The sequence below is a fragment of the Euphorbia lathyris genome, chromosome 5 (genome assembly GCF_963576675.1).
Source record: "Euphorbia lathyris chromosome 5, ddEupLath1.1, whole genome shotgun sequence".
Taxonomy (NCBI): Eukaryota; Viridiplantae; Streptophyta; class Magnoliopsida; order Malpighiales; family Euphorbiaceae; genus Euphorbia; species Euphorbia lathyris.
The window spans coordinates 80478167-80487703 of record NC_088914.1 but is presented as its reverse complement, the minus strand read 5'-3'; positions in this window follow the sequence as shown (position 1 = coordinate 80487703).

Sequence of the window (9537 nt, the reverse complement as noted above, 5' to 3'; positions counted from 1 at the left end):
ATGTGGAAATGTATTTCAACAGAGACCTCGTTCTATAACGAGCACGATAGGGACTTTAAAATCTTGAAGATCGTTCAATAGATAAAGATACTACTCGAGTGCCTACCATTGACTCTAATATTGCACTTCTCGCAGAATTCCCAAACAAAAATGGTAGAGGTCCAGCTGCAGCAAGAGAACCAACATATATGGGTTCACTTCACTAAGGAGAGGGGCCCCTCCCCCGAGCGCATCAGGAAGGAGTCGAGACACAAACCTAGCAGCCTAGTACAAGATACTACAGATACCAATCTCGACCAATATACTCATCCAAAGAAGAATAAGGCGAGCATTGATTATATTTACACAATTAGAGCTGATAACATCCGAATATTATCCTTGGGGCAAAATCATAAAAACTAATAAATAAAAGGATCTATTGGCATAAAGCATAGCCGCGTGGCAATATCCGTTGAGTCAAAGATATGGCGTACATGGATACGCCACATAGATCTGACACGCTAGAAAGGGACAGATACATCATCCAAGGAAGATACGACATTGTTACCACTGATCCATTTTCTCAGGAAACCATTATGATAAGTGGCATTAAACAGTTCATTAAAAGCCTTAACGGTCGAACCTAAAAAATGTCTAATTAATACATTAAAAGGCATTAAATACGAGACTGTTCGAAGTACCACATATATGGTTATGGAATCTAATATAAATACCCCCATTATAAGGTATTCGAGGTACACTTACTGATTCCTTAATATAGTGCTTACAATTTATTCTTAGAATTATTACTGACTTTGGCATTGGAGTGCCCCCGTTGATCCCAACGGAACCTCACAGGGTAGTGCTCCGACCAGAAGATGTTTCACAAGTTATCAAGAGCATAAAAATTTCTGAGTTGAGTTATGTTGACTCATTTGGCTAACCCGATAACTGAAATGACACGAACACGGCACTAACTCAATAGTTGACACCCTACAGTAGCCCCTCCTCATCTTCTCCGCTCTCCGACAAGGGGGGTTTGAAAATTATTTTTAGGGCCCTAGCTAACCCCTCTAATTACGTCCCTGCTTGCACCTTATATTCGAGAATCAAGTCTATTATATACATAACCGTTAATTTTACATCAAACGGTTATAATAGCCTCAAGATAAGAATGAAGTACATAAGTCATTAACCGTCTCTTTAGATTAATGTTCGGAATGAGAGTATAGAGGAGCATTTGTTTTGGACCAAGTCTAAACAGATGTTAATTTATTTTCTAAAATTCATCCAACTTTACGAAGCTCACAAGATCCAATACGGTAGAAACCAACCCACCGTCTAGTTAATGAGCAAAAGGACACTTTCATATTCATACAAGCTTGTAAATGAAAAATATATGTTTTCTTTTTCTTTATTATGTGAAATTCCACTTTCTTTACTCTTATTGATTACTGGTTTTAGCATCAGAATGTATCTAGATAGCACACTCTAAGCGCAAGTTTAGTAGTTAAAGAAGTCAACTCAAAGGTTGAAAAAAAAATAACAAATGACTATTCAATATTATGATCAACTTTGCATCTTGTTCATGGTAAGGAGGGCTAATGCCCAACAAGACAAAAGAAGAAACTACACAGCAGCATCATTAAAACTGTTAGTTTACTTTAATGTGATATAAAAGATATGGTAGTTTTTTTTTTTTTAAATCATAGAACTGTATTCTTATTTGTTTTCTTTGTGGAAAACGAATACAGTTTCATTGTTTGTTTTGGGGCAAAATGATAAATGTATTTTTTCCCCATAAAGTACACATAGTAATAATTTGTGATGAATCAAATCATAATCTTCTTGGCTGAATTATATTTTTATACTGTTCCCTACAATTAAAATTTGAGAAATGAAAAAAAAGAAAAACAATGTGATTTGGAATTATATGCTGACTTAGATTTATTCATTCAATTGAAATTCATACTTAAAATTTTAATTTTATAGGGAAGTAAATGATCACATGGAAGATGTGACCCACACAAATTTAATGGGTGATCTTTTTGAATTTTTCATCTCTTTAGAGTGAATTTTCCCACCTTGAAATGTAAATTTAAAAGAAATCATTCAAAAAAAATATCCTTGAGGCTTATTGATTGCAGCACATCTACCACATTACCCTTTCCTTCCAAACATTTATAAGCCATTTATTAATTAGTTGACAAGAATAGAATATGATCATCTATGAACAGAACAGGTAAGAGGGTTTGCATAATTGCAACAACAGACATGCCTACCAAAAATAGAGAAAAGAAAGTACTAATTAAAGAGTGAGTGAGGGAGTCAATATGCATATTGATACCCAAGGAATATTCTATACGAAACATCATTTACACGTGGATTATAATCATTTACACGTAGATTATGTCATCTTTTGAATTCGGAAGATTCACATAAGTCATCCGATTTGTAGAAAAGAATGTTTCTTAAAGATGCGAACGGAACCCTTTAGTCACGTAGACGAATCTCCACCATCTGTACGGTTTATTCATGGGCCGGGCTGGGTCATACCAGGCTTTTCAATAAAAATGCATGTCCAAGCCCAGCCCAGCCCGTAGTAAATATGCGTCGGGCTGGGCTGAATTAGAAAACCTTAATCCAGTCCAAACCCGCCCATATTTTATTTTTTCATAAATCTAAATTTTATTTTCACTAATAATAAAATTCAAATTAACAAGTATTATTATGAAGTTATGAACTATTTTCATAGTTAAATTTTAAAATACAAATTTAAAAGAAACTGAATTTGAATTAGTTGCTCTTGTAGTATTTTTATATTCATATAAAACAATAGTGTATATAAATAAGTTGCGGATCGGGTCGGACCGATACAGGCTTTAATAATAGATCCTAAGCCCAACCCATAACTCAATGGGTATCTTCAGGATTGGGCCGGACTGAGTTAATTGTAAATTTATACTGACCAAGTCCGTCCCATTATCTACGGGCTGGCAGGATGGAAGGGCCATTGGATCCCTGAATAGGTTTAAGAAAGAGTAACCGTTGGATCAAGAAAAATGGTTGCGCAAATGACGTGACATAGGACAGAGTGCATCACCTAACACTTCAGAGGCTCGAATGCTACATAGTAGGGTGCACCATTTGACGGCATCATGGTCTGAACATGGAACAGCCAACTGAATGTTGACATGTGACCAATGACTTATTAGGACACCTTCCTGGAATGACGATGACTACCCTTGACAACTACTATAAATAGAAAATGTATACGATTCCTAACACAATTGTCAATATTTTGATTATCTTCAACTTTTTTTCCACCCTTCTCAGTTTAAGTATCGGAACGGATTCGCCGGACGTTCCTCTCTCTCTAACCCTCTGTTACTTTTATTTGAGAGTTACAGAAAATCATCCAAATCCCACTGCATCAATAATTTTCAAATTATTAAGCTAAACTTTAAAATTAAGATACTGGTTATGTCAGCTATATAATATAGTGCTCCAGAAAGCAAACCCACCCCACTTGCCTAGAAGTGAATCTTCTAATATAATAATTGCTGCTGAATTCAAAATTTAAAAAGATAGGGAGATCAGATCATTGCAAGAGTGGACTAATGGAGCCATTTTATTGCTACATTTTCACGTGGTTTGGTGACTAATCATTCGACAAAATGCACAAATAAAGAAGAGTTGGCTTGGTTCCTTCGGGGGCACACATACAGTCCTCAGTTTTGCGTTTTGTGTATGGTGTATTCACCCCTATAATGAAAAACGACAACAACAAAAGAATAAAAAGCCAAGGTTAGAGGTTGTATCAAAGGTCAAGTCATTGCTTTTAGCTACAGAATGCTGTATGTGGGTCATGTGTTATCTTTGTTTGAAATTAATTAAACATCGCTTGTTATTATGGAGGGGCCGTTGGTACGGCGTTACTTTTCCGATATTTAAATCGGTGAAGTTACTGTGAAGTAAGAAAAACTTAGAAAACAGAGTGAAGACAAAATTGATTGCGTACCTAGCGCGTCTTTAGTAATAACTATTTATAGATGTAAATGAAAGATACATACTAATTAATAACTCTCCATGTGTCAATGTCTAATTGGTCATATTCCATATGTTTTGTGCCTATTTTCCTTTACCGTAAATCACGGCACTTCTTAAAGCTTAGGAGCATATATTTGGAACCCAGCGTTGTGATTGGGACACGTGTCCTCACAATTATGCTTTTCATATAAGGCACTTTATTAGTCCACGTGTTTAGCTTCTTCCAGCTCTTTATTTAGTATCATATCATATTCCCCCCATCTCGTTTAGAGTTCGCTACTTGAAACTCTTTACGGGGCGTTTGATATTCTATTGGGATAGGGATAAGAATAAATGTTGGGATGTGGACAAGGATAAATAGTTGGGATAAAGATAAAAATATAATTCGAGAATTATTATTCAATGTTTGGTACGTGGGATAGGGATAGGGATAAAATAATACATTTTACTATTTTAACCTTATTTAAACTACATAACATTAATTTGAGGGATAAGATGGACTTTTCCATCCTATTAAAATTGCAGGAGTTTATCCCACCTCCTTATACCACCCCCCTCCTGGGTATAGGATTTGAGGGATAAGAGACTTATCCCTCGTCTGTCTCACTCTTCTATCTCACAAACAAATACGGGATAATTTATTTCGTGTTTTTTTATCCCTATCCCACCTCCTATATCCCTCCTAACAAACACCACATTAGGGCTTTATCTTGAAGTATCCACATGCTCAAGAATGCACCCAATTTTATTGTTTGGAGGTCCACCTCTTGTCACTTGTAGACGCTTACTATTCCCTAGGAAATGTCTATCTTCAGGCATTTCGATGGGTGTAATTATTACCTATCCATTGTATCACGAGAATACCTAAAGGATAGGTAATAATCATGACCCTACCGCTTTTTGGGATCCTCCCAATTTGTACTTATAAACCGTTGAAGTAAAGATTTATGCTTTCATCTTTTCTTGCCTCGCCTTCTACATTATGATTTTTGTAAGTTCTTTTGCACTCTTTCTCTATTTTATTGCAATCTTTGTTAATTTGTAAAGTTTCACAAGATTTGTATCATACTTTATTTTGTATCAGGGCACCTAAACCCTCAAAATCACAAAAGCTACCTCTTCCAAATCACAAAAGCTACATCTTCCAAAGCTTCTCAAAATCTTGTCGAAAAAGTTCCTGCCAAAGTTAAACAAGTGAATCCAAATATTTACTCTCAACCATCTACCTTATATGCAAACGATTTGATGAAGACTGTATCAACTTATCCATGACTAGAACAAATGAATGTTAGCCTACCCACAGAAATCCAAAGGGCATATGACCCTCATCAAGTACCCCGAGTAGCAAGCTTAGACCCAAGAAATATGGCCCCTACAAGATCACCAAGAGAGTCAACGTCAATGCTTATCATGTAGCACTCCCAAATTGGTTGGGAAAGATGTCTCCATCATTTAATGTGCGAGATTTGGGTCTCTTGGGGCCTAACTTTTTTTTAGGAAGGAGAGAATGATTAGGACATCAATACTTAAATTGGAAATTCACTAAAACAGGGCTCACACGTCGTGTCCCCAAGGCATCAGCGAAGAAGAGCAGCCAAGACACCCACACGATATGTGGTCAGGAAGAAGAGGTTTCTGTTTCTTTTGAGTTAATTCACACTAGACCTGTCCATGGGCCGGGCTCGGGTCGGGCCAGTCGGGTTTTTAAGTAAAAATGCTCAGCCCAAGCCCAGCCCAGCCCACAATTAATTTAGGCGGGCTCGGGCTCGGGCTGGGCTCGGGCTTAAAAATCAAATCCCGAGCCCAACCCATATAAGCCCACCTAAATATATATATATATAATTGTTAATTATAAAAAAATAAATATTATACTTAAAAATAAATATTTAATATATAAATATATATTTATTAATTAATATTAATAAGCGGACCGGGCTGGGCCGACCCGTGTTATTTTTATTAATCCCAAGCCCGCCCAAAAAATAGGCGGGCTTTGGCGGGCCTGGGCCGGGCTGGACCGATGAACAATTTTTATTGTCCAAGCCCGGTCCAAGGGACACGGGCCTGGGCGGGCCGGGCGGGTACCCAGGCCCGTGGACAAGTCTAATTCACACGGTGTGTGGGTTTTTGAATTTTTAGCCACACATCGTGTCATGTGGCCCGACTTAATTAACAAGTTCTTCATTTCAATGTGTTGTCCTACTTACAATCATGCCATTATTTACTGTTTGATAAGCCCAAAATATACCTAAAATAACATACATAATTATGTCAATTTTGTGTAAAAATATGTTAATTATATTCTTTTAGAAGGATTTTACGTTTGTATTTGTTATTATCGTGCAAGGTGTTAAATTATTTGGAAAAATCCTAATAGGAGCTAAAATGGAGCAAAAACGAGTAAGAAATCAAGTTTTCAGTGAAAGACGCGTACGAGATTCAGAGGCCGTGCCAGAGATTCAGCAATCAAAACAAGGAAGTGATACAAAGTATCTGTCGCGACCGAGATTCCTATAATCTCGATCGCGACACGCGTTTTGAAGCTCTAGAAACGTGAAGTTCAGCCACTCTCCCTTACTCCCTATGACGCGACAGAGATTCTCATAATCTCTATAGAAACATCAACTTGTTAAGACATATTTTACATGTTTTAAATCTGAAACGACGCATCCTTTCATCCGGATAGAGACGACTCTTCACCTATGGACACGTTCCTTCGACGCACCTCTTGAACAACTATAAATAGAGGAGACATTTCAGATTAAAATGAGTTGGAGATTTTTAGCTTCAATTTTGTAAGAAGCATACTTGTTAAACAAGTTGTTCAAATAGTTAGATACAAGATACAGTTCTTATAGTTTACATTAGAGTTTTTTTCGAAGACGATTTTATGCTCTGTAGCGACTGAGTATGTGCTATTTCGAGGATTCAGCGAGAGGAACCAGTGTAGGAAGCGTCTCAGGGTCTGACAAACCTTGTATTTAAGTTAGAGTTAATACACATATATGTCCTTGTATATGTCTGTTTTAGCACATATGCCCATATATCAAATACACAACCAAATATGTCCTGGTAATTGTCGACGGTAGACAAATATACCCTTATTTAAATGATTAGCTTATTTTGCATAACTCTGTTAGTCTAGTTATCACATTACTAGTACAACACCAATTAACAATAGGGGACGATTAAATTAGTATATCTAGAATTTAAAAAGGAACGATTTCCATCGGTAATTTGTCTGTATGGTCTTTTTAACGATAAATTTGGAGAAATCGACACTTAAAATTCAATAGTATAAAATTTCGTTGTTAAAAGATTTAATGTGACATTTTTAAGTTGAGGAAGTATGTGAGGTGGAGGTGTTGTGTTGTTAGTACCATCATCATTCTGTTAGATTAGAGCATTTTTTATGTCATTTAAAAATTATGAAAATATATTTGGTCATTTATTTGATATAGGGCATATATGCTAAAACCAACAAATACAGTAGTATATATAGTGCTTTAGGGACTTTAAAGTCTTTTATAGCCTAGGATTTTTTTTTTTTTTTTTTTTTAATAGTTTATAGCCAAGAGTTTAAGGGGTATATAATTTTTTTTAAGGATGCATATTTTTAGGAATTAAATCAAAAACACTCGTTTAGAGGTTTTGGATTTTGACCCTTTAAAATTATTTTCTTTGAGTTTAGCTTGAAAATAATTTGATTTTTTTTTTTGTTAATTTACGATTAAAATTATCATTTCGTGTTGTATCTGCCCAATGCATTAGTAATTTAGTAGTTAACAAACAGTTCGATTGTTTATTAATTATTCCATACACTTACAAAAGCCATAAAATAAAATACAATAAAATAGTAACTTGATTGGTCAATAGAACATTAACCATGGTTACTCCTTTACATTATTAATTTCTTAATTAAAATGTAGCTATAGCCATGCTTAACCAAATCAAATTAAAATATCCAATCCAGCAAGCCCCTCCAATCCAGCTTCCACTTTTAAGAATTTGCAGTACCTGGAAATGTATTAAGATTTTTCAAGATTATTACATTACAAATTAGAATATCATTTGAAGTTTATTATTCAAATTAGAACAACATAGTTTAATTTCTACCACATGGACATAATTGATTAAAATAAGTTATGATAATTTTATGATTGGTTGCCTCATCTTTCTAACTTATTATATTAAGTTATGTATCAATTATAATTATAAAAATTGAGTATATCAATTGTTGATTGCCAATTAATATAGCTATTTATAATATAAAAATTGGTTTAAAATGTGCAATTTTATTTATTTGTATCTACAATTGCAGTTTTATAAAAATAGAAACAAAAACATTTCTAAGTCCTTTTGGGAGAAAAAAAAAATTAAGGCTGGTGGTGTGTAATAGGACAAAAGGCTAAGAATTGAAAGAGCCTATACAAAGGATATATACATTTAGGAGGTGTTTTAGCTTTTCAAAGAAGCTTTAGGGGTGTTTGGTTGCTCCTTTTTAAGCTCCTTTTGCATTTTCACTTCAAAATGGAGAGTTTTAGGTATTTGGTTAGTGACCTCCTGTTTGCCTTTTACAATTGAAAAGCAGCATTAGGTGTTTGGTTAATGATCTCCTGTTTGCCCTTTACATCCGAAAAGCAGCCTTTTACAAAAGCAGAGAACCTCTACTTTTTGGAAAAGTAGTTTTTTCCAACAGCAAACAGCAAATCGTAACAACAACAACAAACCGTAACAGCAAATAGCAAACCGTAACAACAAACAGCAAACAGCAAACATCAACAGCAAACAGTAGGTAAAACAAACGAACCCTTAGTGTTTGGTTCTAAATCGGTTAAGTTTATAAAACAATTTTTAACTTTTTTTTTTGTATGGAAGAGTAGTTTTTGTTGAAACTTTTATAAAAAAACCTATTTTTTGAACTTTTAATTATTTAACTTTAATAAAATTATTTTTATTTTCAAAAAAATATTTCTTTTTTTATTAAAATAATCACCAACTATTTTGATTCTAGAAATCACTACAAAATAGTATAGTATTGAGTCTCAAGAATTTGAGGGAAAAATCAAGTTTTCAACCTTCCTATAAACTTCAAACACCATCATATTAATCATATTAGTACTATATAAATAGAGAAGCTATAAAGTGTTGTATGTGAAGTAAGAGAAGCCATCAATTTGAGTGAACAAAAATTATCTACATTGGTGTGTAACAAACTTGAGCGGACGGAATTGTTGTATAGATAGTTTACGTTATATATTCAAGGTGATATCAAAACAGGTAGTCAGGGACCAGTTACCGACGACTAAGGAGTTCGCGCTCTAGGATTGTGATGGTCTGAGATATCGCTAACGCGTAATCCAAGACCGTGATAAATATTGGTCCCAGACCAAATTGGTTGATAAGAAGAGATAACCAAGTCACCATGGCTAACATGTCAATTTTGGTAAGCATTCTAGAAAAACTCAATAATAATAATAATAATAATTACAGTACTTGGAGTACTCA